The sequence below is a fragment of the Bison bison genome, unplaced genomic scaffold, assembly GCF_000754665.1.
Source record: "Bison bison bison isolate TAMUID 2011002044 unplaced genomic scaffold, Bison_UMD1.0 scf7180017864491, whole genome shotgun sequence".
In the NCBI taxonomy this organism is placed as follows: Eukaryota; Metazoa; Chordata; class Mammalia; order Artiodactyla; family Bovidae; genus Bison; species Bison bison.
In genome coordinates, this window is record NW_011495050.1 from 19104447 (window position 1) to 19115825 (window position 11379).

An 11379-nucleotide genomic window follows, 5' to 3' on the forward strand; every position below is an offset into this window, starting at 1 on the left:
GATACCATTTCTGTCCTTTATCGAGCCCATCTTTGCGTGAAATGTTAGAGAACTTTTTAATTCAGTTTTTGATTTTGATTCCTATTGTGTGATTAGTTTCAAATACTTTCCCCACTTAGTTTCATTGAGACATTTTATCTTTTTCCCTTGAAGAAATTATGAGGAAAAAGCAAATCTTCTCTATGCATAAAAAATCAAAAACTTTTATTTTTTAATTCAGTATTTTTATATTAGAGAAGGTGAAGAGCTAGAGATCACAGAGCTTTTTAGGACAAGGGAATAGACATATCTGGTTTTCAGTCGTGGCTCTGCTGCTGACTAGCTGGGTGACCCCAGGCCTGTGAATTTCAGCTTCTTCACCCGTAAACTGGTGGCAATAATATATACGTGATAGGGGTGTTGTAAGGCTTAAATGCAGTGTAGTGCCTGGCACATAGGAAGTGCCTTGTGAAGGGTTGCTGTTATTACTATGTATTATATAGGACCCAGGTTTTCTGACCTATTTTATGCCTTTACAGACTGTTGTGTCCATGCAGAAATTCACCACAGAATTTCTTAGAGCCTTAGTAATACATCTGAATAAAAAGTAACCAACCAACCAACCAACCTATCTTCAGCCTAATGCTTTTCACTAATTTTGGATGCTGTTCAGGCAATTCCAACAACTGGTTCTGTAACACAGCTTTGGAAACTCGTCAGAAATTCCAAGGGATTTATCATAGCATGTGCCCAAAGGCCATGTTTTGTTAGCTCTGTCTGTGCAATACAACTTTCTTTGGTGGTGAAAATGTTAATCTGTGCTTTCCATATTGTGTCCACCAGACTGAAGTGGCTCTTGAGCACTTGAGATGTGGCTATTGTGACTGAAGAACTGAGTTTTAAAATTTATTTCACTTTCATTAATTAAAACTTAAATACCCAACAGTGAGACTAGTGACAGCTGCTTTGGGCAGTGAAAATTAGGGTCTGTGTTTGAAACCTTTTGGTTTCTTTATGCTTGTGTGTGGCCCTGAGGCAGAATTCTCATGCCTGTTTCTTAATTTTTTAACTCAAGTGCATCTATTTCTGACGTCTGGACACTTTGCAGTGTTTTAAGCATCATGTTATACTTGAGAGGCAGTATAAAGCATTGTTCAATAAATGTGAGCTCCATTTATCATCAGACCTAGCATATCTCATTAAAAAATCTAGCAAACATGTTTAAAATAAGCAGGGCAAGCTTGCTTTCTAATGGCTTCTGATAGAAAGGGAACGTGTTTACAAAGAGTGGGGACGCTTGCTTTTCCTTACTGTGCATAGGAGCATCATAGGTATCTAAGTATATATAGCAGGCATGACACACGTTTTCCTGCGTTTCCACGTACCTAAAGCACCTTTTAAGCTTAAAGCACTGAAAAAAATGCATAGAGAAAATTTATTTTTTCCTCATAATTTTTTCAGGGGAAAAAGATAAATGTTTCAATGAAACTAAGTGGGGAAAGTATCTGAAATTAATCGCACAATAGGAATCAAAATAATTTTTCACAAGAGAGTGAAAAAGCTGGCTTAAAACTCAACATTCAGAAAACTAAGATCATGGCATCTGGTCTCATCACTTCATGGCAAATAGATGGGGAAACAGTGGAAACAGTGACAGACTTTATTTTCTTTGACTCCAAAATCACTGCAGGTGGTGAGTGCAGCCATGAAATTAAAAGACACTTGCTCCTAGGAAGAAAAGCTATGACCAACCTAGACAGCATATTAAAAAGCAGAGACATTACTTTGCCGACAAAGGTCAGTATAGTCAAAGCTATGGTTTTTCCAGTAGTCATGAAGGAATGTGAGAGTTGGACCATAAAGAAGGCTGAGCACCAAGGAACTGATGTTTTTGAACTGTGGTGTTGGAGAAGACTCTTGAGAGTTCCTTGGACTGCAGGGAGATCAAACCATTCAATCCTAAAGAAAATCAATCCTGAATATTCATTGGAAGGACTGATGCTGAAGCTGAAGCTCCAGTACTTTGGCCACCTGATGTGAAGAACTAACTCATCATAAAAGACCCTGATCCTGGGAAAGACCGATGGCAGGAGGAGAAGGGGGCAACAAAGGATGAGGTAGTTGGATGGCATCACCGACTCAATGGACATGAGTTTGAGTGAACTCTGGGAGTTGGTGATGGATAGGGAGGCCTGGGATGCTGCAGTCCATTGGGTCACAAAGAGTTGGACGCGACCAAGCGACTGAACTGAATTGAACTGAAGTCAGGAGGAGAAGGGGATGACAGAGGAGAAGATGGTTGTATGGAATCACCAACTCAATGAACATGGGTTTGAGCAAGCTCTGGGAGATGATGAAGGACAGGGAAGCCTGGCATGCTGGAGTCTATGGGGTTCCAAAGAGTTGGATATGACTAAGTGACTGAACAACAACAACTGTAATATCTTGAAAGGTGGCACTTATATTCCTCTTAGAAAAGGAAGTGTCCTTGTTCAGGAAAATACTTAGATAAACTAACAGAGTTGAAGATAAGCTGAGCTTGGGTGCATGGAGACAAAAAAACAAAAGCCATGTCTAAACTAGTTTCCAATCTCAATTGGAAAGGAAGGGAAACCGGAGGAGCAGGTGAAGGCATGCAAGGAATGCATAAGGCATAGGGAGCAGAGAAGAAAGAAAGCGACATGATAAAGAACTTGTGAAATAGGTCTGCTTAGGACCCCATTTGAGATCACTTTAATTGCTGTAATGTAAATCCATTGCCATCTGCTCATACCTTTAATGAACTCAAATGCTTTCGTGAACTGTTTTTTTCTTTGGTAAAAATTTATGGTATCCAGTTTATATTATGTAAAGTGCACAGACAAATTAATAAGAACAATAATAAGACCCTAACTGGGAAATGAGCAAAAAGCACAAAAAATTGAGATAAAAGGAAATACCACTGGCTGAAATAAAACATATGGGGAAATGCACACTCTTACTAGTGCTCAAAGATATAAGTAAGATAACATACATAGAAATATTTATCAAAATAAATAATATATAAAAGTAAATGTGAATAATAACTTACATTAGCAAAGATATGAATATATACATAATAGCCAATGCTGGTGAGAATATGATAAGACAGAATCTCTTATACTGCTAGTGGTTCTGTAAACTGGTACAGTTTTTATGGTCAGCAATTTGACAATATAGATGAGAAGCCTTAAAAATGCTCATTCTATTTTCATCCATATAAGGATGGAGATAATGGGAACAGATAGGAAAATATTTATGTAAAATATGTTCATTACATCATCATATCTGTTTTCATCATCAACATTAAAGATGTAGTTGAACTAAGCCTACTCTGAAGGTAGAGCATTGAAAATTATTTGATAACATTTGGAATTTTTAGAGTTGAATGCTCAGGGTTAATGAATAGGATATGCTAAGGCATTCCCTGGTGGTCCAGTGGTTAGGACTTTGTGCTCTCACTGATGAGGGCCTGTGTTCAATCCCTGGTCAGGGAACTAAGATCCCCCCACAAGCTGCAGAGCATAGCCAAGAATAATAATAAGATACACTAGACCAGTGGGCGATGTTTGGCGATGTCTGGAGATGTTTTTGTCTGTCACAGCCTGTGGGGAATGACATACTACTGGTATCTAGTGAAATCAGGGCAAAAGTCATAGATGCTGCTAGACATTATGCAATGTCTAGGACAGCCCCACAACAAAGAGTCATCTGATCCAAAATGTCAGTAGTTCTGAGGCAGAGAACCCTAGTACTAGACCCGGGATGTTCTCAGAGTCCCAATTTCTTGACAAACTATATATGTTCCTGCAGTTCCACTCCTGGAGTGGAAAAAAAAAAAAAAAAAACATAATTTGGAAAGATCCAAGCACCCTAATGTCCATAGCGGCACTATTTACAATAGTCATGACGTGGAAGCAACTTAATGTCCATTGACAGGTGAATGGATAAAGATCATGTGGTACATATACTCAGTGGAATATTACTTAGGCATAAAAAAGAATGAAATAACGCCATTTGCAGCCACATGGATGGACCTAGAGATTACCATACTAAATGAAATAAGTTAGACAAAGACAAATATATTATGTTGCTCATATATGGAATTCTAAAAAAAAAACAAGTGAACTTACATACAAAACAAATAGATACACAGACATAAAAACAAACATAGTTACCAAAGGGGGAGGGGGTAAGGGATAAATTTTAGAAGATTCAGATTAATATATATATGTTACAATACATAAAATATATAACTGACAAAGACCTATTCTATAGCATAGGGAAATATACTCGATATTTTGTAATAACCTTTAAGAGGAAGAATCTGAAAATATATACATGTGCATATATATATGTAAGGATATATGTATATGCATATATATATAAGTGGATCAGTTTGTTGTATACCTGAAACCAGCACAGCATTTTAAATCAACTATATGTCAATAGATAAATAAATAAGACTTAAAAAAAAATCCTCTGTCTCTGACCCAGGGGTTTTATGTCCGCTACCAGCATCCATGAAATTGTGACAGGCCAGGCTAACTTGTTCGGTAAAATCTCAAACCTTTCCCAGTTCTTGATAGTGTTGGTGACAAGGATGGGATATGTCAAAGATAGAGTTTTTTGGAAAACAAAGGATGAGCATCGCATAGGTCAATTAATGGAATTTGCAAGAAGTCCATAGAAATTGATGGTAAACCCAATTGTACAGTTTCCAGGAATCAGTTGTAGGCTAGATTGTATGGTCTGCTGAGCAATAAATGATCTACTGCTTAATTGCCTGTGTTAGTCACTCAGTCGTGCCTGACTCTTTGCAACCCCATGGACTGTTACTCACAAGGCTCCCCTGTCCATGGGATTCTCCAGGCAAGAATACTGGAGTGATTTGCCAGGCTCTCCTCCAGGGGGATCTTTCTGACCCAGGGATCTAACCTAGGTCTCCTGCATTGCAGGAAGATTCTTTACTGTCTGAGCCACCAGGGATCGAATTGTAATTGCCTGTAAATGAGGAAAACTTGAGAAGTGGTTGCAGGCCATGTCATCTCAAAGATTCCAAATGCGGTCATGGTTGCTATAGTATTCTCTTCCTACTTTTCTGGCACTTAGCCTCAGGTCCACCCCTTGTAATGACTGGCACTAATATTTGTCCAGGATAGGCAGAAGTTTCCATAGCCTGTCAAACAACAATGATAGAGAGCATACGGATAGTGACCATTTGGTTCAATACACTGCTTATCAACTCTCTGTACAGTGGCTCACGGGCCAAAGTGGGAACATCATCAAGTCACTGTAATAAGTTTATAAAATGCCTTCTCTCTCGTGCCTGACTCAGAGATGAAAGGTCTGGGTAAGAGGAGGGAATGACTGGGGAGAGGCAAAGGTACAGCTACTGAAATGGGACACACAGTATATGTGATGACAAAAGGAGAACAGCAACCTACCACCTTTGCAGATAACACCTTAGACCTCAGCAGGTCAGCCAGGGTCGGGGAGCAAGAACCCTAAGGACCTTTGTCCTTTGGAATTGTCCCTGGAGCCTTCTTTCAGAATGAAAACATCTTAGCATGGTTCTGCTAAACTCTTGGAAGCACGGTGATTTAAATCACTGCTGGCTGGGTCTGCCATCCCCTGCCAGATGGCTCTGAACACAGTTTGAAGTTTGACCCCCATTTGCCTTAACTTATCCAAAACATCTATCTGAAATAGCAAGGGATGTCCCAACTCCTACACCTCCCATACAAAATCCCTGTCCACACCTCTAGATGTCTTCCCCAACCCCATTCCACAGCCATTGCTCAGTCATTCCTTGGGGTGAAAAAAATGCCACCCGCCTGGTGACCTGGACAGACAGCAGAGTTTAGTCTGACTGCAATCAGGCAGTTCCTCCATAAACAAAGGCCAGACCTGATTATTCAAAGCAATCTGAGAAGGCCAAGATTTAACAGCTGGTGGAGAGGCTGTGTTGGTGACACTGCCAACCTGTGTCCTTGGAACAGTGGAGGTCTGACCTGAGGGGCGCTGCCAATAGTAAGCCACCCTGTCTTTCCAGTGCCACCGTGTGCATTCCCAGGACTATCGCTTGCATGGAAACCAAGCATTATCTTGGCTTCCTCCCCGAAACATGGTGACTTGCACCTTAAAGGCGATTACAAGAGACCTTCAAGTATTTAAGGAAATACCACTAGTAGATCACATAGCCCTCAAATAACTGAGGGCCCTCAATGAAGCTTCCTTTGATTACCTGGAAGAGCTTCCCAAAGGGATAACTGATTCATTATTTATGCACAATCTGTGGCCAATTATTCCTCCAGTGGAAGTCATCCAATTAGAAAAAAACAGTACAAAATTTGTCCCTAACTCAGATTACTGGTCAGGGATATTATAGACGGTAGAATTGCTTTAAACCTTTTCCTCTTGTGCCATGGCAGAGTCTATAGGATTGCTTCTAGACTTGCTAATAAATCCTGCCATGCTTATATTAACACCTTGGGCCAAGGGGAGAGATAAATAGAGAAACTTAAGGAGAGAGCCCCACGACTTTTCTTAACTAAGGCCCTGGTAGTTTGGGGGATTTGTTCAATGGGTTGATTCTAAGACCCTGGGGGTTATAACTGAGGTATATTCTACAGGAAGGCCTCCTCATGATGCTAAATTCCTGATCACAGTAACCTTAATAAGATGCTGTATGAGACAAATTGAATAGATTTTTTGCCCAGTCTCTGTCAGTTAATCAGAGCAGCCAGTGGAGTGGCTATTTATGGGAAAAATTCACCAGAAACCAAGATGGTGTAGAAACAATGGGTGGGTATTGCTGAAAGACAGTGCTTCATGGATTCCTCACATTTCTGCTGTTTGTCTGGATTCTCTTTTCAAGAGTGTTTGTATAACAAACAATGTCAGAAAGTAGAGATATTAATAGTACCCCCACCCTCCAGAGCAAAGGCAAAGTAAACAATTTATTTTAGAATAGTTTTAGATTGACAGAAAGGTGGTAAAGATAGCAGAGAATTCCTATAAACCCCACATTCAATTTTCACTCTTACCATCTTTTACTGTTATTGGTGGTTTAGTTGCTCAGTCGTGTCCAACTCTTGCAACCCCATGTGTATCCTGGCAGGCTCCTCTGTCCATGGGATTTCCCAGGCAAGAATACTGGAGTGGGTTGCCATTTCCTTCTCCAGAGGATCTTCCCTGGTACATTTGTCTAGGTAAGCTTTCGTGCTGTCTAGTCTGAGAGATATGGGTTCTCTAAGTCCAGGATCCTCTCTGTGATGGAACCCTCTGTGTGTTCGGGCATCCAGCTCTGTCTGTCCACATCCATCCTGTAGGAACTGAGGCAGGGGAACTGATGTACATATGAGTATGCTCATGCCACTTGCTGTGTGGGGAGTAATAAAGTCCTTTTTCACTGACCTAAGAGATTTGAGTCTTAAGTCAGCATCCATGAAAATATGGCAGGCTACCTTGTTAGCTTGCAAACCAGGGTGAAATCCCAAACCCCTCACGTTTTTGACAACCCCCTCTGCCCTCCACCAACTCAACTCCTCGAATATGTGGAACAGCTTCCTGTTTGATAAATATATGTTGAACTGAACTAAGATGGGCTAATGATTTATTCGAACAATTGTGTGAGATACATATGCGGTCAGAGGTCAGGCTGGTATCTGCAGAGAACGTGGTCAGATCAGTCAGTCTTTGTCTATTAATTGAAGGAAAAGGGAAGATACTCTACAGGCCCAGAGAAGTAAATCAATTCTAAGGGTAAACGGGAGAGAAAACAGACTGCTGGGAGAATTGAACGGGTAGGAGCTGAGGTGCGAGGAGAGGGTAGGCCAATTGATAGAACCTGGTGTCCGGAGGAGGCAGGGAGAGCCCTCAGGTAGTGCTGCCCTGTGGTCAGGAGGGCACATCAGGGGGGCTTAATGCACAGCAAGCCGTCTTAGCAGAGCACAGAGACAGGCAATCCAGGAGCCACCCAGTGGGGCCCGTGAGTCCAAAAGCACCCTGGCTTTTTTTTTTTTTTTGTAATTTTTAGTGTTCATTTTTACTGAAATAGAGTTGATTTACAGCGTTGTGTTAGTTTCAGGTGTATGGCAAAGTGATTCAGTTATACATATGTATATATTTTTTCAGATTCTTTTCCGTTATACATTATTACAAAATTTGAGGATTGTCCCCTTCCTAAATAGTAGGTCCTTGTCAGTTATTTATTTTATGTATGCTGCTGCTGCTGCTAAGTCGCTTCAGTCGTGTCCGACTCTGTGCGACCCCATAGACGGCAGCCCACCAGGCTCCGCCGTCCCTGGGATTCTCCAGGCAAGAGCACTGGAGCAGGTTGCCATTTCCTTCTCCAACGCATGAAAGTGAAAAGTGAAAGTGAAGTCGCTCAGTCGTGTCCGACTCTTAGCGACCCCATGGACTGCAGCCCACCAGGCTCCTCTGTCCATGGGATTTTCCAGGCAAGAGTACTGGAGTGGGGTGCCATTGCCATTTTATGTATAGTAGTGTGTATATGTTAATCCCATAATTCTAATTTATCTCCCCTCTCCCTTTTCTGTTTGGTGACCATAAGCTTTTTTCCTGTGTATGTGGGTCTATTGATGCATTGTATGTAAGTTCATTTGTGTCTTTTTTTTTTTTTTTTGGATTCCACATATAAGTGAGGTCATATGATATTTGTCATTCTCTGTCTGGCTTACTTCACACTTCACTTAGTATGATAATCTCTAGGTCCATCCATGTTACTCCAAGTGGCATGATTTCATTCTTTTTTATGGCTGAGTAATATTCCATTGTATAAATAGAATCACATCTTCTTTATACATTCCTCTGTCAATGGATATTTAGACTGCTTAGATATCTTGGCTCTTGGTCTTAAGTTCAGCAGTAGGTTTTCAGTTTCTGAGTTGTACAGCTCCCAAAGGCGTGTGTGATATAAGGCCTGAATCCCAAAGTAGAAAACCTCAAGCAGGCTGGGGATGGCTTTGAAAAGTACAATTAATATCATATTATCACTTTGTTGGGGTGGGGAGGCACAATGCTTTTAATATGAATTAACATCTGACAAAACATTCTTGGTGTAACTGCTCCTCTTGGGGACCTTGAAGCTTTGTGACTGTGAGGGGTAAGCATGAGTTGGACAAAGAGAAGGATTGTGAAGTACAGTCTTAGAGGGACTGGATATCAGGCAGGGACTCCATGTAACGAGTACGTTGGACCTGGGTCTACCACTCGTTATTGTGTATGATTCTGGGTGTTCTCATCTATATACCCCTCAATGGGCTTATTAGGAGAATTAAATGAGATAATGCATTTAAGCAAGTCCCTGGCATCCAGTGACTTTCCACAAACTGCTAGCTATAATGATCATTATTATTTATGAATAGAATTGGATCATAAACAAGGGGACTGAATCTCAAAAAGGTTGCAGCCAAGTTACTGGAACAGTTACCAGTCAGGCACAGGGTGGCGGTCATGAATCTCAGCATGGGGAGCTGGAGGGCCTCCCATCTGCCCCCTGCTTGTTGGTCTCATAGATGAGAACAGAGCCCTGAAACTCCAGAAAACACCTGCCTCAGAAGCTGCACATATGACTTCACTGATGGTCCAGTGGTTAAGATTCCCCCTTCCACTTCAGGGGTTGAGAGTTCAAATCCCTGGTCAGGGATCTAAGAGCTAAGATCCCATAAGTGGCAGTGCCAAAAAACCAGAACATAAACAACAGAAGCAATATTGTAACAAATTCAATAAAGACTTTTAAAATGGTCCACATTAAAAACCCTCTTTAAGAAGAAGCTGAACACAAGCTGGGTCTTAAGAAGCAAGTGAATGATCATAACCTATTTTCTACCCACACAAACACTTAAAACTTGTAAAACTTTTCACCTTCAAAAGTTAAAGTATCAAAAGAAAAAAAAGTTAAAATATCACTAAATACCAGATTGCATCAAAACAATCCCTGACATTAGTAATACACCCAATGCATCGATTTATTTACAGAGCACATAGATATAGCTAATACTGTATGAAGGGATATGAGGTGATCTTACTGGTTAAAAAAAAATACTAAAAAAAATCAAATCCCGTTTATATGATACCACCAAATCCACCATGGCATATCAAATCTTTGTTTTTCTTTCCTGATTCCACTACCTTCATGATCCCGGAAAAAAAAAAAATCAAGTTCCTAACCTGATTTTGAAATTAGACTTGCTACATATAAATTTTGTAATGATTATGATCATTATATACGTTTTCCAACTAGCTTTACAAATATCCAATCCAAAATGGTGTGTCAATACCAGTGCATTCTTTAAGAAAAAAAAATATGTAACATGTACACCCCAAGCAAAGGGAGTGACTACACCTCAGAAGTAAGAGGGTGAATTAAAAGAGAGGGATAAATATTAATGGGATATAAATGAAAATGGCATTGACAACATGCAAGCAAGCATGAGTGAAGCTGTTGGTTGAAATTCAGACTCCATTTCTTCACTTTAGACAGTTAAATAAGAGCCGTAGCAAACGAATATTTTATTTCCATAAACATAAATTTTTCAATCAAGGAGGAAAGAATAGTCTCTCCCAGGACCTATAAGTTTGCTGGGTATGATAAATTATAAAGAAATTTAGGGTGGAAAAATTGGGATTGGGGAGGGATAAACATGACCCAATGTTTTCCATTCATTATTAATATGCACCCTGATAATTCTTTGTGATTATACTCTAAAGTAAACAGGTATCTTCAAACTTGGAAACACTGTTTAATTGCTAAGACATAATTCACCTTTTCCTCATCAGTCAATTTTAGGCCCAGAAGGGAAATGTTGCATAAGTTCCCTTTGTACATATGACTCTTTGATAAGAACTGTGGATCCTAGCAACCACCTTACAATATCAGAAAATAAACTGCTAGTTTAATTTGATGATTCATTAATTTTTTTTTTTTAACTTTACCTACCTACCTCAACCACACCCTTAGAGCTACTCTGCCTAACACAAATAGAGCTTGTCCTGGAAATTCCTAAGATTCTTGTGGAAAATTCAAATAACTGAGACCCATGAAAAACATTGAATATGAATTCTGGGTGCTGTGGCCTGAGTATCTGCATTTTAATAGAACCTCTAGCTCAACTGGTAAGGAATCTGCCTGCAATCCAGGAGACCCCAGTTTGATCCCTGGGTCGGGAAGATCCCCTGAAGAAGGAAATGGCAAGCCACTCCAATATCCTTAACTGGAAAATCCTGGCAGGCTACAATGTGGTGGCAAAGAGTCAGGCAGACTGAGCAACTAACACTTTCAATACTGTATTTACTAAATCATTGAACTAGAACCCATTAGCAGTCCTTCTGAACCTCTATGGCCTGGCTCTATTA